At 41.4% G+C, this 18,959-nt stretch overlaps 1 long non-coding RNA gene across 1 annotated transcript; it reads left to right on the forward strand.

Moving 5' to 3' along the window:
- Nucleotides 1-6,966: 6,966 nt before the first annotated feature.
- On the forward strand, nt 6,967-17,089 carry LOC129138616 (uncharacterized). Its single transcript, XR_010154905.1, has 4 exons — nt 6,967-7,212; nt 12,801-12,975; nt 14,912-15,150; nt 16,844-17,089. It is a non-coding gene; the product is annotated as an uncharacterized LOC129138616 (long non-coding RNA).
- Nucleotides 17,090-18,959: the final 1,870 nt, after the last annotated feature.

Here is an 18,959-nt window from a genome sequence, read left to right on the forward strand (position 1 = left end):
GATTCTGCCAAATATCCGAATGAATTTGGAATTGCATTCCACCCCAAACGTTTTAGATGAGAACACTGCTTGCATACAATTTTGATTTTGGCCTTTTGAGACTCCAAGTAGGGAACCAAGTCAAGACCTCCCAGATTTCTGAACTGCAGAACTGTGAGATAATAAATAATAATTCAGTGTTGCTTTTAGCCATTTAATTTGGAGTAGTTTGTTACAGGGCAATAAAACTAATACATTCTCTCAATCTGTACCTATATCCCTAAGGGGAGTACACTACAACCAGTTGAATGAAGAAGCAGTACCTCAGGGTTAGTTTACCAATAGAGGTGAATGACATGCAGGCACCACTTATATTAGTTTTCATACAGGAAAAAAGAGAGAGAATATAAATTAATTACAATCTCATTTGTTGGATTTATATTTAGGTTAAAATGTAACATATAGAAGACTACTGGAATCACGGAGGAAAGACCAGTGAAAATCCACGCTTTTATTTTTTCAAAGTGGCAAATATTGTCAACATAAAGATTCTTGAAATTCCAGGAATTCAACAGTCCGAAGAATATTTATTCAAGAAAAATGGCTAAATCACACTACCAACCATAAGCTTTGTGATGTTTTAACTTGTTCCATTCCCCCACACCCTGCTCTGCTCCAATGTTAGCCTTTAAACTTACACCCTCACAACTCTGGTAGCTCTGAATACCATCAAATTATCAGCCACTTGCAGGGAGCTACTGGTTGGAGCTCCCCTAAAATCTCTATTTCCAGACAATCACTACTTTGAATATTAATATTATTATGTTTGAGACAGGGTCTCTCTCTGTCTCCCAGACTCGATGGCAGTGGCACAATTATGGCTCACTGCAGCCTCGACCTCCTGGGTTCAAGAGATCCTCCTGCCTCAGCCTCTGGAGTAGCTGGAACTACAGGCATGAGCCACCGCGGCCAGCCTAATCATCACTATTTAGCATGCCACCAGAACTCCCTGAGAAGCAGCATTCTCAGAGCTTGTGTTTAATTAAACGGTCTGATAGCTGGCTTTGTGTGAATACCCCATCCACTATCTTCAGGTGTAAGCTAGGAATTCCTGTAGGGCTGTGTTGCACAGAAGTGATGGCAGTGGGCAATGCTGTCCTGTTTTGATTTTACAAGGAATGCATCTAAGATTTCTCCCCTGCGAATAACGTGTGCAGTGGATTTCTGATAGACCCACAGCTAGTATCATACTGAATGATAGAGACCTTTCTTAAATGCGTTTACATTTTTTCTCATGAATAGGTTGTTGCATTTTAACACGGTTTATGCTTTAAGTGTGATGATAACATAGATTTCTTTTTGTTAATATAGTGTGCCAGCCATGAACTTACTGGCGGTCAGGTACAAATTCACCCCATTCTTTTTGAGACAGGGTTTGGCTCTGTCGCCCAAGGTGGAGTGCAGTGGCACGATCTCGGCTCAAGGCAACCTTGGCATCCCAGGTTCAAGTGATCCTCCCATGTCAACTTTCCTAGTAGTTGGGTCCACAGGTGCGCGCCACCACGCCCAGCCAATTTTTGTGTTTTTCTTTTTGGTTGGTTGGCTGTTTTGTACAGCCAGGGTCTGGCTATGTTACCCAGGCGATTTCATCCCGCTGTGTGAGAAAGTTCTGCGTTCCTCTCCCTACGTAGCTGTGCAGTTGTTACTGAAGGCCGACTGTAGAGGGCGCCAGAGTCAGCGAATGGGAGGGCTGTGCTTCCTGGTTCCCCTGGCTGGAGCCCATGGTCTTGCAGAGTACAAGCCTTCACCTCGGGACTCTGGCGCCCCCAACAGGTTCCCAGTGTTCAGCTGGGGCAGGACAAGTGGTGGCCAGCAGCTTCCCTTCCATCCCCCTTGGGCTGTACGGGATCAGTGCTTCTGGTGAGATGCGTCCCATGCACATCATTCACAGGTACCCTAGAGGGCACATATCCCACAACTCCCAGAGGGCAAGTTTCCAGAAAGTACAGCCAGTGGTGGAATTTTCGCTGCCATTTTGTGAGGTGCCACAGCCGCTCCTCTGGAAAGGTTAGGACTTCAGGACTGTGAGTGGGGCAGTTTTTCTCTGGATGCTTTAATATCGCCCCAGAAAGTGTCTTTCTGGGGTGCTCTGCGTTGGGTGTGTGGTACGGCTCCCTGGGTGATGTGGTTCCGCTCTGGAGACACCACCGTGGGTGCCTGTGTCAGCCGTCGGAGACCGTTTTCCTTGGGCACCTTGTCTTCGCTAGCAGGGTTTCACTAACTTGTCAATGTGTCACGGTACTGCACAACAGTGATAAAACAAGCATCTATTATGCAACTCGTTTCGTGTTCCTTATTTAGTGGTAAGAAAGGCAAGATGTAGGAACTCCCTGTTCACCTTATGAGCACCATCTTGACATGCCAGACTACTAGATTGTTAAACGTTTCACTCAGTTAGAAGGTCCCTGATTTTGTGTGGGAATTATTTCTCACAGAATGTCTTGTAAGTGTGTTGCTAATGTGTCTGGATTAGTTGCTACCTCCTGCTCAGTCAACATAATGTCATCAGTGCAAAGAATGGTGTCACATCTGGTTTAAGAGAAAGGTGGTCATGGTCCCTAAGGACTCGTTTAGGATATAAAACCTAGAGAGTTGATATAAGGTTGAAAGAGGAGATGATAGTACATTGCTCTCCTTTCTAACTGAACCGAAACTCTTGTTTATGACAATTTCTGAAAGAAAACAAAACATTCACCTAATTAATATTATATATCAGGTTGCCAGGGATGTCACAGTTGCCGATGCAACAAAACCACCTGCAGTACAGCAGCTGCAGTTGGAACAACAATTTGATTAAGTTTATGATGCAATCTCGGCTCACTGCAACCTCCACCTCCCGGGTTCAAGCAGTTCTCTTGCCTCAGCCTCCTGTGTAGCTGGGACTATAGGCATGCACTGTTACACCTGGCTAATAGTTTGCATTTCTTAGCAGAGACAGGGTTTCACCATGTTGGCCAGGCTAGCCTCAAACTCCTGACCTCGAGTGATCTGCCCACCTCAGACTCCCAAAGTGCTGGGATTACAAGCGCGAGCCACCTCGCCGGGCCCTGGCTATTTTTTGTATTTTTGGTAGAGATGTGGTTTTGCCATGTTGGCCAGCCTTGTCTGGAACTCCTGACCTCAAGCGATCCACCCACTTCTGCCTCCCAAATCCTGGGATTACAGGCGTGAGCCACTGTGTCTGGCGAAAACTTCACTTTTAAGTGAAACACAGAAACAAAATCAGATAATCAGAAAATGAGATACTGCATGTTCTCATTCATATGTGGGAGCTAAACAATGGGTACACATGAACATAAAGGTAGAAACCATTGACTCTGAGGACTCCAAAAGGGAAGTGGAGGGGAGGGAGGGAGCGGGTTGGAGGGTTGAAAAACTACCTATTGGATGCTCTCTTCACTATTTGGGTGATGGGTTCACTAGAAGCCCAAACCCCAGCATTATGAAATTATACCCAAGTGAGAAACCTGTAAGTGTACCCTTCTGGTATTTATAATTTTAAAAAGGTTAAAAAAGAAAGCTTCAGTTTTAAATCTTAACCAGATATACATGAAAAGGATTACTACACTTGGACACCTTTACAGGTTTCTATGTTAGTTTTTAGTATTAAAGCAGAAACCTGTTCCTTGACCACTTTATTAATTGTATATCCTCTTTGAACAAACATCCAAAATACAAGACTGTCACTTTTCGTTCTGTAACTGTGATTCTTCACTGCAGTCTTCTATAGATTTTACAGAGTTAATGGTCCCTAATATCTGCCATTCTCCAACTGTCCTGAGTGGCGAAATGGCTGCCATAGTAAACTTGTCACTGATAAATAGAGTTTCTGGAAACATGCAGGGCTTGTTATTTAAGAGTGACTCCATTTGGGCATTTTGGTGGATGGCCTACAGGTTTTCTTGCAGAGTATACTAGAGTCTCCAGAATGAATAACCCTAGGAACTTGAGGAACTAGCGCTTTCCAGAATTTTGGAAGCCAAGATACAAACATTGGTTTTCTCAAAAGCACTGCAAGTGGGAAGGAAAATCCATATCTAGACTAAACGTCTGTTCAGGTAAGAAGAAAGCACTTCTCTTTTTACAATAGAAGTGATCTATTGTAATCCACATACCAACTAGTGGCTGGCAGATCATTTTGGAGTCTGGTGCTAAATTGGGGGCTTAGTGTTGGTCTCCATTCCTGGAAGATTTTTCACTCAGCAATGACTGTAGCCAGGTTTGCCATGGTGAGTGGAAGTCCATGCTACTGCACATAATCTCCATCCTTGACAGTTTGACCACTTTGTTGAGCCCATAAGATTGTGACACAAGTGTTGGGGAAAGAGGCTAATTAATATGTAGATAATAAGCACCTTATCCATCTGATTAGTAAATTCTGCTCTGCTGAGGATACCCTTTGCTGAGAACTCTCATGAGACCCCAATATCTTCACATTGTATGTCCACTTGGAAAGGTCTGTCCACATATTTGTTTTTTTTCTCAGACGTCCTTGACAGAAATTTTTAATCATGTGTCCTCAATGTCCCTGACAATTCAGCAAATGAGTGGGACACAGCCTATGCATGATACATACTTACACGTCTGGATATGCCTCCTCCAAGAAGGTGCACTGCTCAAAGTTCTTCCCTCTGGGAGGATTTCCCTTCATCACTGTCCTTCAGGGCTGTCCCAGTCAGGACTGTCGTGTGCAGCTGTCCACTTGTGGCTTGTGTGGTAGGCAGGATTCTAATTAAGCCCCAACAAGATTCCAGTCTCATGGTTATTCAATCAAATACTCATATGAGTACTGCTGTGGTGGGATTTTTTTTAATGCAAAAATGAGTATTTCATTTTGATGACACTAGAAGAAACAAACAAAACAACTGTGTTCCTACATCGAAGTGAAAACAATGTTTAAGCTTTCCTATCAATCAAATATATTCCAAAAGAAAATGTGTTCTGTAAAGGTTCTGAAGCACAGGCAAATATTAATACAATAGGCTAGGAAGCTATAATACTGAAAATGACTCTCTTCTGACAGGGTACTTAACAAACATAATTTTTAATTTTAATTTTAATTTATTTATTTTAAGACGGAGTCTCCCTTTGTCGCCCAGGCTGGAGTGCAGTGGCTCGATCTCTGCTCACTGAAGCTTGTGCCTCCCAGGTTCAAGTGATTCTCCTGCCTCTGCCTCCCGAGTAGCTGGGATTGCAGGTGCCCACCACCATGCCTGGATATATTTTTAATTTTTTTTTACAAACATAACTTCTGAATTACAAAACCAGTGAAGTAATCTCTTCCAAATAATTGTGTCAAGAGTGAAACTGCTTGTTCCATTAAAACTCCAAAACTTTCGCTGTAGTATTTTTTGCCACTATGAACAATTCAAGTAAATTTTGCTGCACTTAAAATAAGTTATGAACGTGGAAAAATGGGCGGGGCGTGGTGGCTCACACCTGTAATCCCAGCACTTTTGGAGGCCAAGGAAGACGAATCACTTGAAGTCAGGAGTTTGAGACCAGCCTGGCCAACGTGGTGAAACACTGTCTCTACTAAAAATACAAAAATTAGCCGGGCATGGTGGTGCATGCCTGTAATCCCAGCTTCTGGGGAGGCTGAGGCAGGAGAATCACTTGAACCTGGGAGGCGGAGGTTGCAGTGAGCCGAGATTATGCCACTGCACTCCAGCCTGGGTGAGAGAGCCAGACTGTGTCTCAAAAAAAATAAAAAAGGTGGAAAAATATACAAAGTTCCAGATTAAAATGATTAATAGATGCAATATAATAAGGTTTCCCCTCCTTTCTTTTTTTCTTTCTTTTCTTTTTTTTTTTTTTTTAGACAGTCTCACTTTGTCACCCAGGCTATGCGATCAAAGCTCAATGCAGCCTCAAAATCCTGGTCTCAAGCCTCCCGGTCTCAAGCCTCCCAAGTAGCTGGGACCACAAGTACACTTTCAGCTAATTTTTGTATCTTGTGTACAGACGGGGTTTCACCATGCTGCCCAGGCCGCTCTTGAACTCTTGGGCTCAAGGAATCTACCCACCTTGGCCTCCCAAAGTGCTGGGGTACAGGCGTGAGCCACCACACTGTGGCCCTCATTTTTCTTATCAATTAACAACTGTTACCTTTAACAGATAGAGGTTGAATTTATTTATATTTATTTATTTATTTATTTATATTTTTAGACAGAGTCTCGCTCTGTTACCCAGGCTGGAGTGCAGTGGTGTGATCTCAGCTCACTGCAACCTCACTTCCCCAGTTCAAGTGATTCTCCTGCCTCAGCCTCCCAAGTAGCTGGTGGGACTACAGGTGCACGCCCCACGCCCGGTTAATTTTCTGTATTTTTAGTTGAGACGGGATTCACCATGTTGGCCAGGCTGGTCCCGAACTCCTGACCTCAGGTGGTCCAGCTGCTTTGGCCTCCCAAAGTGCTGAGATTACAGGCGCGAGCCACAGCACCCGTTGGGGTTGACTTTAAAACACAACCCCAGCCAGTGAAAATTTCAGTTTGTTGATGTCGTCGTTTCTTTCTTTCTTTCTTTCTTTCCTTTTTTTTTTTGAGATGGAGTCTCCTCTATGGCCGGGCTGGAGTACAGTGGTGCATTCTCGGCTCTCTGCTACCTCTGCCTCCTGGGTTCAAGCGATCCTCCCACCTCAACTTCCCGAGTAGTTGGGACCACAGGCGCGTGCCACCATGCCCAGCTAATTTTTTTGTGTGTGTTTTTTTTGATTAGTTGGTTGCTTTGTAGAGCCGGGGTCTCACTATGTTACCCAGGCGATTTCATCCCACTGTGTGAGAAGGTTCTGCGTTCCTCTGCTTATGTTGCTGTGCAGTTGTTACTGAAGGTCGCCTGTAGAGGGCGCCAGAGTCAGCGAAGGGGAGGGATGCGCTTCCTGGTTCTCTGGGGCACGAGGCTTCACCTCAGGACTCTGGCGCCCCCAACAGGTTCCCAGTGTTCGGCTGGGGCAGCACACTGTGGCTGGCTGCTTCCCTTCCTTCCATCCCCTTTGGGCCAAACGGGATCGGTGCTTCTGGTGTGACGCCTCCCCATGCACATCACTCCCAGGTGCCCTAGGGGGCACATTTCCCACAACTCCCAGAGGGCAGGTTTCTAGAAAGTGCCACCAGTGGGGAGGCGCCACAACTTCACTGCCATTTTGTGAGGTGCCGCTGTCTCTCCTCCAGCAAGGTCAGGACTTAAGGACTGTGAGTGGGGCAGTTTTTCCCTGGATGCTTTAATTTCACCCCAGAAAGTGTCCTTTTTCCTCAGAAAGAGTCTTTTCTGTGGTGTTCTCTGTCTGGTGTGTGGTAGGGCTCCCTTGGGGAAGTGGCTCAGTTCTGGGGACACCGCCATGGGCGCCTGTGTCAGCCGCGGGGGAGCGTTTTCCTTGGGCACCTCGTCTCAGCCATGTTGTGAGGCCGGGGGGCTTTTCTTGGGGGCTCTGTCTCGGTGATGTTAGGGACTTTTCCTACTGAAATGACCTGAGCCCGGGGGTGGGGGCCATGCCTTGGTTGCTTGTGTCGGCCTCGGGTGCGGTGCTGTTTCTTTCCCACTCAGTCGCAGTCCTGACGGGGGGGCTCTGCCTTGGGGACTCTATCTGTTCTCATGGAACATGGTGGGGGTGGTTGTGTCCCAGACGCATGATCGCCGCCCTGTGGGATCGCTGACGGGGGCTTTATCTCAACGTGCGAGGGACTCTTCCTTGGGTGCTGATGTCGTCCGTGAGGCACATTTGTCCTTGGATGTCGCTCGCTCTCAGCTAGGATGTGTTGGCTTTTCTTTGGTTCTGCTTATCCTCGATGTGGACGCTTACCGGATGCTTTGTCTTGGTGGTGGGTGCTCTCTCCCGGTGCTGCGGGGGAATGGGGTGCTGTTCCTTGGATTCTCTAAGCCTATGGTGGGACTCAGGGAGCTCTGTGTCAGCCATGAGGGAGGCCACGTGACCTTGGGAACTCTGTCTCTACCCAGGTTGGGGTGCTTTTCCTCGGTGGGTTGATCTCAATTCTGAAGGAACTCTTCGCCGGGACTCTATCTGACCTTTCGGCCACAGCCTCAGGTGTCTGTGTGGGAATGGAAGTCCAGAAATATTCGAAGGTTCCAGCTGTGCCACATTTGAACACTCGCTGTACAGTTAGTCTTTCATTCCAGCCACTCTGGTGGGTGTGCAGTGATCTCTCCTTATGTCTACACTCACATTTCTCTGCCGATTAATGAGATTGAGCACCTTTTTTAAAAAATTGTTTTCATTTATTGATTTTTGTCTTTTGAGATGAGGTCTCCCTCTGTCACCCAGACTGGATTGCAGTGCCACCACACCCAGCTATTTATTGTTTTTTTTTTTTTTGAGCACCATTTTATGTGTTTATTGGTCATTTAACTATGTCTTTCATGAAGTTCCTTTTCAGGTATTTTCCTCCAGCTTTTACTGAGATGTTTGTATTTTAAAAATGGATTTGTAGTTTCCATATATTCTGTATTTGAGTTATACACACATGCACGCAGGCATATATGTACATATATAAAAATACGTATACAATTTTAGTATCTTCTATAAATCTTTTTTGCTTTTACACGATCTCAATAATGTATTTTAGATGAACAGATTCTCTTAATTTTATTAGTCAGTGTATTATTTGTGGGTAGTGCTTTTTATTATTTAAGAAACATCTTTGAATCACCCAATGCCATTACAATTATATATATAAAATACTTATATATATAATACTTATATATAATACTTATATATAAAATACTTATATATATAATACTTATATATAATACTTATATATATAATACTTATATATAATACTTATATATAATACTTATATATAATATATATATAATACTTATATATAATACTTATATATATAATACTTATATATAATACTTATATATAATATATATAATACTTATATATAATATATATAATATTTATATATAATACTTATGTATATAATACTTATATATAATACTTATATGTATATAATACTTATATATACTTATATGTATATAATACTTATATATACTTATATGTATATAATACTTATATATACTTATATGTATATAATACTTATATATAATACTTATATATATAATATATATAATACTTATATATTATATATAATACTTATATATATAATATATAATACTTATATATTATATATAATACTTATATATATAATATATAATACTTATATATTATATATAATACTTATATATATAATATATAATACTTATATATATAATATATAATACTTATATATATAATATATAATACTTATATATATTATATATAATACTTATATATTATATATAATACTTATATATATAATATATAATACTTATATATTATATATAATACTTATATATATAATATATAATACTTATATATAATATATAATACTTATATATATAATATATAATACTTATATATAATATATATAATACTTATATATATAATATATAATACTTATATATAATATATATAATACTTATATATTATATATATAATACTTATATATAATATATATAATACTTATGTATATAATACTTATATATAATAATACTTATATATATAAAATACTTTAAGTTCTGGGATACATGTGCAGAACGTGCAGGTTTGTTACATAGGTAGACACATGCCATGGTGGTTTGCTGCACCCATCAACCCATCATCTACATTAGGTATTTCTCTAATGCTATCCCTCCCCTGTCCCCAAGCCCCCAACAGATCCCACTGTGTGATATTCTCCTTCCTGTGTCCATGTGTTCTCATTGTTCAACTCCCACTTATGAGTGAGAACATGTGGTGTTTGGTTTTCTGTTCCTGTGTTAGCTTGCTGACACATGTCCCTTCAAACGACATGAACTCATTCTTTTTTAGGGCTGCAAAGTATTCCATGGTGTGTATGTGCCACATTTTCTTTATCCAGTCTATCATTGATGGGCATTTGGGTTGATTCCAAGTCTTTGCTGTTATGAATAGTGCCGTGATAAACATACGTGTGCATGTGTCTTTATAGTAGAATGATTTATAATTCTTTAGGTATATACCCAGTGATGGGATTGCTGAGTCAGATGGTATTTCTGGTTCTAGATCCTTGAGGAATCGCCACACTGTCTTCCACAATGGTTGAACTAATTTACACTCATGATGATAATATTCTAAGTTTTCTTCTAGATCTCCCAATCATCTGAAATAAATTCTCATGGAATGGAGTAAAGTCAGAGTCCAGATATATTTGATGTGATTATTAGCCATTAGAGTATGACTCTTATGAAGTGCATATTCAGCTTTTCCCCCCAAATTTTAGTGGGATGTTTGTTTTTTAGAAATTCATTTGTAGTTCTGGATATATTCTGGATTCCATTCATTTGTTGCCAGATAAATATGTATATATGTGTGTAAGTAATATATATTTTATATATAACCTATACTATATACTACATAATGTATAATCTACAAACATGATTTGGTTTTTCACTTCTTAATAGTGTCTTTGAGGAACAGAACTTTTCATTTAATTATGTCTAATTAAACAATTCATTCTTTATGGTTAGTGCTTGTTTATCCTCATTAAAAACATCTTTGCCTATACTATAGTTATGAAGACAGCATCTTAAGTGTTTACTAGATTGTCTATCCATCTTTAATAAAGTTTTGTGGAGTGGGAAGAAGTAAGAGTCAAGGTTTGTATTTTCCCTGCATTTATCAAGTGCATTTATTAAAAGCACTGCCTTTTCCACAATGATTTACAGCTCTTCTGTATTTTGTATTTCCAGATTGTTTCTGGCCTCTGTGTCCTCTTCCCTTGGTGTATTTGCCTGTCATTGCTCCAGTACCACACTGTTTTAATTACTCTACCGTTATAGTAAATTTCATATATAGTAGTGCATATCTACTAACTTAGTTCTTTTTCTTTGAAAAAAAACTTTGTATTTTCCTTGGCTTAAAGAAAACTTGGCTTTTCCAAATCTTTAATTTGCATATACTTAAAAAATGATCTGCTTGTGAATTTTCAGAAAAACTTTTGTTAACATGGTGGAATTTTAAATATGATTGCTAGGATCATTCTGAGAGACTTGACAATAATGTCTTTTAATAATGTCTTCCAGCCAGGCACGGTGGCTCACGCCTGTAATCCCAGCACTGTGGGAGGCCGAGGTGGGCAGATCACTTGTGGCCAGGAGTTTGAGACCAGTGTGGCTAACATAGTGAAACCCCGTCTCTACTAAAAATACAAAAATTAGCCAGGCGTTGTGGCAGGCGCCTGTAATCGCAGCTACTCGGGAGGCTGAGGCAGGAGAATTGCTTGAACCCAGGAGGTGGAGGTTGCAGTGAGCAGAGACTGTGCCACTCTACTCCAGCCTGGGCGACAGAGGGAGGCTCCTACTCAAAAAAAAAAAAAAATGATGTCTTCCAATGCATGGAAAGAATATTTTTCTCCATTTACTGCAGTCTTGAATTTCTCTGAGTGATGTTTTATAATTTTTGTGTAGTGCTGTACCACATCTTGATTAAATTTATTCCTAAATATTTGATGTTTTTGGTACTGTTTTTAATGACATTTGAAATCTCATATTCTAATTATTTGTTGCTATTAATTATACAGAAATGCCATTGGTTTTCATTATATCTAGTAAGTTGACTAAATTTGCTTATTAACTGTACTGATTTTATTCTTCTGCATTTTTCTATGTACAGAACAATGTCATCTGTGAATAATGACAGTTTTATTTCTTTCCAAATTTTAAACCTATTGTATTTTCCTGATGCTACAGCACTTTTTAGAACCTCCAATAGATTGTTGAATGGATAGTGGACATTTTTGTCTTGTTTTCAAACTCAGGGAGAAAATACTGATACGTCACTATGAAGTACGGCATTTAAAAATTTTTTGTACATATGCTAACCAGAATAGGAAACTTGCCCTTTTTCCTAAGTTGGTGATAGTTTTTATCACGAATGGACTTTAAACATTGACCCATGTATGAAAATGATCATGTGGTGTTTCCCTGTTTGTTGCTGTTGTTGTTGTTGTTAATGTGGTGCATTACATTTATCGATTTTCAAATGTTAAATCAATGTTGCCTTTCTGCAATATACTCCACCATGATGTATGTCCTTTTTAAGTACTAGTACATTTTATTTGCTCACCCTTAGTTTGGAATTTTTGTGTCTAAGTTCAGGGTGATCTTGGCTTGTATTTTTGGCTTGATCTTGTAGTTTTTCTTCCTTCTAAATTCCTTGTCAGATGTTGTTATCAGTTTTGTATCAATCTTCTAATAAGGGTTCCTAATAAGGGTTAATACACGTTGGTTTATACATCTATTTGAATATATAAGCATAAATACTTATATATTAAATATATATGATATATAATATATAATTTAAAATATAATGTATAATAAGGGTTAATACAGATTGGTTTATACATCCATTTTTTCTAATAAGCGTTAATACAGATTGGCTTATACATCTTCAAATAGGTAATAATATTTTTATCTATTTTTGGTTGATGTCAGCTGCTTATTCCACAAGCATTCTGATTGATTTGGTTATACCATCTTTCTTCTGTTTTACTTAGTGTACATTAAAATTGGGTTTCCTTTCCTGAGAACAGAGTGTTTGTTCAGACTTGGTAAATCTTGGCTCATGATTAAAAGTGAAATTAATGATTCAAAGTCTTGGTTGTATACACATATGCAGACTGTTTGCCATTTTGTGATTGTTAGATTTTTGTCGTGAATGGAGTACGTTCATTGATGTTTTTCAGGAAACAATGACCGATAAAACAGAGAAGGTGGCTCTAGATCCTGAAACCGTGTTTAAACGTCCCAGGGAATGTGACAGTCCTTCGTATCAGAAAAGGCAGAAGATGGCCCTGTTGGCAAGGAAACAAGGAGCAGGAGACAGCCTTATTGCAGGCTCTGCCATGTCCAAAGAAAAGAGTAAGTAAGCCTGTCCTCACCTCCTCTTCATGCTGTATCCAGTGCAGTCGGCCTCCTGCCTCATCCCCTCCAGAGAAACTGTCCTTGACAAGGTCAACAATTTCAGCTGACATTGCCATTAATTTCTCAGCAGCATTTGACAGTTGTTCACTCGCTTCTTCATGAAAACCTTCTAGGATTTCCATTTCCCACAATCTTTTTTTTTTAATTTCTTGTCCTTATTGGTGAATCTCTATCATTTTTTTCTTGAGATGGAGTTTCGCTCTTCTCGGCCAGGCTGGAGTGCAGTGGCGCGATCTCGGCTCACTGAAATCTCCGTCTCCTGGGTTCAAGTGATTCTTCTGCCGCAGCCCCCCGAGTAGTGGGATTACAACCACGAGCCACCACACCCAGCTAATTTTTGTAAGTTTAGTAGAGATGGGGTTTCGCCATGTCGGCCAGGCTGGTCTGGAACTCCTCACCTCAGGTGATCCACCCACCTCAGCCTCCCAAAGTGCTGGGATTACATGCACGAGCCACCACCCCCGACCCCATCATTGTTTTTTTCTACATTTCTTTTTCTTCTCTTCTCTAAATACTGTAAAAAATTCCTGAACCCCAGCATCTCTCTCTCTCCTTCTATTCCACTCTGCCATGATCAGTCACTGAGCTCCTGAGATACCTCCATGTTTCCCATTATTTCCCGCATCAAACACATACCCTCCAACCCTGCAGCCGGGTCATGATGTTGGCATGTAAATCACGTGATGCCATGTCGCTCCTGAACACCCATCCTCAACACTCCTAAGCACTCAGAACCGACTGCGAAGCAGCTTTGGTCTGCGAGGTTCTGCGTGGCCTGGCCTCCGTCACCCTCTCCTCACACGGGCCCCATCATCTCCTGAGTCTCTCTGCTACTGTCCTTCACCCCGTAGTGCCCGGTCCATCCCCACTCCAGCCCATATCCTTGGCCTCACCGCAGCCTGGAACTCCCCCTCTGCCTCTGCGCAGGCAGCTCTGCTTTTTCCTTCAAGCCCTGCCCAAGGGTACCTCCACAGAAGGCTCTGCCCAACCAGCAGCAGCTCCTGGGGCTCCCTCTGCTGCTGTTGCCCACAGGCCTGTGGACTGCTTCCTTACCACTAGCCCAACACTGTATGTTTCATTTGCTCATTGTGCACGTACTGTCTGACCGCCCCATGAGGATGTGAGCTCCACAAGGGCAGGGAACGTTGCTCTCTGGGCTGTTTACTGCTGATCCCCAGCTACTGGCATGCTGCCTGCCACAGACGATGAATAAATGAGAGGTGTCAGACCTGGAGTGAAAAGAAAGTCACTTTTGTGAGACAGAAAGGAAGGATGAGGAAAATCATACACTAAAAGGGATTTTTTGTTGATGGAGTACATATAGAACTTTCAGTAGTAATGGCCACCTCTATTTTCTCAGAATATATTTGATGTAGAGAGGAGGCTGGTTGAGGTGTGTCCAAGTTGTCTGGCTTCCAGCTTAGTAAAACATGGCAGTTTGTAAGTGAATTTGAGAAATCATGATATCAAGTGAGACTTGCTGCTTTCAACTTGTAAAGCATAACAAGCTGAAACTATCCCATGAGTACCAGGGATCTGTGAATGTTGCTTTAGAGTTGTACTGTCTTACTTGGTTTCCATATCTATTCATAGGGCCAGAAAATAAGAGGTGATTTTATTGTATTATGTGTCCTGGCCTCAGTTTGTCAGGTCTGGGATGTCCTCCTGGTATATCCTCCCATTTATGAAATAAATAATTCCCTAGAAACTGAGGAGCACATAGACATACCCAGAGGGGTGATGAAACACACATATCTCACAGCTCAACTTCTCAGTTTGATTTCCAGATCTGTCAATCATGAGGTCTATGTGGAGGGGAAAGAAAGTGGTCAAACACCAACTGATGGCTTTTACTCAAAATCTGTTTCACCAGAGCTTATGACAGGAGATGCTATTCCACCCAGCCAATTGGATTCTCAGATTGATGACTTCAGAAAGATAGGATGAGGCAGAAATCTGGTAGCAATGCACCTGTGGGAGGAATCATGACCAGCAATTTCTCTGGAGATGACCTAGAATGCAGAGAAATAGTCCTTTTTCCCAAAAGCCAAGAAGAAATTAATGCTGATATAAAATGTCAATTAGTGAAGGAAATCCGATGCATTGGACAAAGTAAGTAGTATAAGAATGTCGGTTTTTATAAAACTATAGGAAGTCTCTCTTTCTATGATTCAGAAGATATTCATGTTACCTCTTGAGGCTGATTCTTTGCCAGAGTTGAGTTTGCACATAATTTATGGTGGTTCCTCTTTTCTTTGACTACAGCATAGTACGCCTTTTGCTTTTCTTTTCTTACTTGGTTAGGGTTAAAAGAGTTTCATTGGTATGTATGTGCAGGTGTCTTTTTTATTATTTAGTTTTTGTATGTGCAGGTATCTTGATTTAAGCAATTGAAACTTTTTAGCCTATGAAGCATGATTGCTGAGGTATAGATTCTCTTGTATTCTTCTTTATATTTGATAATACTGAAGGTTTTTTTAAACACCTTCAGAATATGAAAAAATCTTCAAATTGCTTTAAGGAGTGCAAGGACCTGTAGAAGTCAAGAAACGATTTTTTGAATCCATCATCAAGGAAGCAGCAAGGTGGGTAGAAATAGGAACTGTCCAATTTCTTTAAGCACTTGGGCCCAATAGAGTACTGGGGGTTAGCGTGGGGGAACAGCCCCTGCCTTGAGTTTCTCAAACCCTGGTCCTCACTCATAGTTACAGCTGTCTCCACAGTTACTTAGGCTAATGTTATCTGAATCTAACTCATTCTTCGAAGACTATGGAGACTTCCAATATCATCATAGTCTGAGGTGTGCATTGTCCCTCGATTGACACTCTTTGTATTTGCTAGACAACCTCCTTTTAAAAAATTTGTGTAGGGACATAGCAGATGCATATATTTCTGGGGTATATGAGATATTGTGATACAGACAACAATGTGTAATAATCATATCACGGTAAATGAGGTATCTATCTCTTCAAGCTTTTATCCTTTGTGTTACGGGCAATCCAATTATACTCTTCATTATTTTTAAATGTACAATTAAATTATTACTGACAATAGTCACCCTATTGGGCTATGAAATACTACATCTTATTTGTTCTATTTTTCTACCTATTAATCATCCCCCTTCCCACACCCTCCACCCTCACTAACCTTCCCAGCCTCTGGTAACTGTCATTCTACTCTCTATCTCCATTAGTTCAGTTGTCTTACATTTTTGCTCCAACAAATAAGCGAGAACATGGGCAGTTTTTGTCTTTCTGTGCCTGGCTTATTTCACTTAACATAAGGACCTTTGATTCCATCCATGTTGTTGCAAATAACTGAATCTCATTTTTTTTTATGGCTGAACAGTACTCTATGGTGTATATGTACCATATTTTCTTTATTCATTCGTCTGTTAGTGGACACTTAGGTTGCTTCCAAACCTTGGCTACTGTGAATGGTGCTGCAACAAACATGGGAGTGCAGATATCTCTTCGGTACACTGACTTCCTTTCTCTTGGGTATATACCCAGCAATGGAATTGCTGAATCATATGATAACTCCATTTTTAGTTTTTTGAGGAAACTCCATACTGTTCTTCATAGTTGTTGTAGTAATTTATATTCCCACCAACAGTGTGTGAAGGTTCCCTTTTCTCCACACCCTCGCCAGCATTTGTTATTGCCGGCTAGAGTACCTCTTACCATGCAGATGAATTTCTATTTCCATGCTGATTGTTTCTTCATCTTTCTGTCCTTCACGGTGCTTCCTACAGCATAGGTTCTTGGGCTATCTTTTGGTTAATGACATGTCTCTTTCTTTTCAGATATATGAGCCGAGACTTTGTTCAGCTCCTTGAGAAGAAACTGGAACATATGATTTGGGAGTACTTGTCCATGGAGGATTATCACACCCCAAATGCATAATCTCATTAATGATTCAAGAGAGAAAAGGATCAGATTGCTGTTTTCTGCAATGGAGCAGGATATTGCTGAAGTCTCCTGGCATATGTTACTGAATCAAATGGCCTTCCAGAAGCTAAGAAATTTCTGTTAGTAAAAGATGTTCTTTTTCCCTAAGCATTTCATTTGAAAGAATAACTTGTTTTTTGGTTGTTTTGTATTCCCACCTGTGCTGGTAGATATTATTAACCCATTAGGTAAATAGTATTGCAGTTGTGGTTTCTGCAGCAGTTTACATTGTTGTAGCTGGTATTTATAACTGCCTTTTTTCACTACCCATTTCGCATTCCCTTTGCCCTAAGATAGCATGTCAGTTGGTCATGATGCTTGGCCTGGCATGATGACTCAAACCTTCATTATGGAAGAGTCTGAACCATTAGATGTCCTGCCTGGATGGGGTTGCTGTGATTTTCCATTAACTCTAATTGCAAAACACCAGACGACTAAGAAGCTCTCTAGACATATCACACATACTCTTCCTTAGCCCCTGGTGTAGTGGGAACCTGATCTCAGTTTCCATCACCCAAGTCAGTAGCGGACCCCCTACTTTGTCTCTTGGTTGAGAGGAATGAAGAGTTCAAAGTGGTCAGCTGGCAGACACAATTTTCATTTCAATGGAATCATTTTTGGTTCCCCTGTTGAAAAAATTTCTCAATTTGTAACTAAGACCTCTAGTCCAGTAAAGCCAAAAGTTGGCTTCTTGAGAGAAAAGTTTGCTTCTTGAGCATAAGAAGAAAAATTTTGCTGCTAGACACCCAGGAGTAATAGTGAGAGGAGGCCCGCATCTTGCCTCTTTCATTCTTGAAGACATAGATGTGGCTATGGGAGAAATAGTTCCATATACTTGAAGCTGGGATACAGCATCGCCACCTCTGAGATTGTCAGCCAAGTCCCTCAAGGCACTGCCAAAAAGCTAGAACTACAGCTCAGGCTTTAAAGATCACTCCACTGTTCTATTGAGCCAGTCACTTCATGATGTTGAAGAACATCAGAAGACTAGTGAAATCCATTAGCATGAGCCCATTCCCATACTTCATTTCCTGTAAGTGAGTTTCATGGTTAAAACTGGTGCAGTGTGGGCCATTTCTGGTTCCAAGATGGCTGAATAGGAAGAGCTCCAGTCTACAGCTCCCAGTGTGAGCGACACAGAAGACAGGTGATTTCTGCATTTCCAACTGAAGTACCAGGTTCATCTCACTGTGGCTTATTGGACGGTGGGTGCAGTTCATGGAGTGTGAGCCGAAGCAGGGCGGGGCATTGCCTCACCCAGGAAGTGCAAGGTACCGCCATGACAGATGGTACCTGGAAAATTGGGACACTCCCACCCTAATACTGTGCTTTTCCAACGGTCTTAGGAAACTGCACACCAGGAGATTATATCCTGCGCCTGGCTCAGAGGGTCCCACGCCCATGGAGCCTCGCTCACTGCTAGCACAGCAGTCTGAGATCAAACTGCAAGGCAGCAGCGAGGTTGGGGGAGGGGCGTTCGCCATTGCTGAGGCTTGAGTAGGTAAACAAAGCGGCCAGGAAGCTCGAACTGGGTGGAGCCCACTGCAGCTCAAGGAGGCCTGCCTGCCTCTGTAGACTCCACCTCTGGGTGCAGGGCATAGCTGAACAAAAGGCAGCAGAAACTTCAGCAGACTTAAACATCACTGTCTGACAACTTTGAAGAGATTAGTGGTTCTCCCAACACGGAGTTTGAGATCTGAGAACGGACAGACTGCCTCCTCAAGTGGGTCCCTCACCCCCAAGTAGCCTAACTGGGAGACACCTCCCAGTAGGGGCCGACTGACACCTCATACAACTGGGTGCCCCTCTGAGATGAAGCTTCCAGGGGAAGGATCAGGCAACGATATTTGCCGTTCTGCAATAGTTGCTGTTCTGCAGCCTCTGCTGGTGATACCCAGGCATACAGTGTCTGGAGTGGACCTCCAGCAAACTCCAACAGACCTGCAGCTGGGGGTGCTGACTGTTAGAGGT

This window comes from Pan troglodytes, chromosome X (assembly GCF_028858775.2).
Source record: "Pan troglodytes isolate AG18354 chromosome X, NHGRI_mPanTro3-v2.0_pri, whole genome shotgun sequence".
In the NCBI taxonomy this organism is placed as follows: Eukaryota; Metazoa; Chordata; class Mammalia; order Primates; family Hominidae; genus Pan; species Pan troglodytes.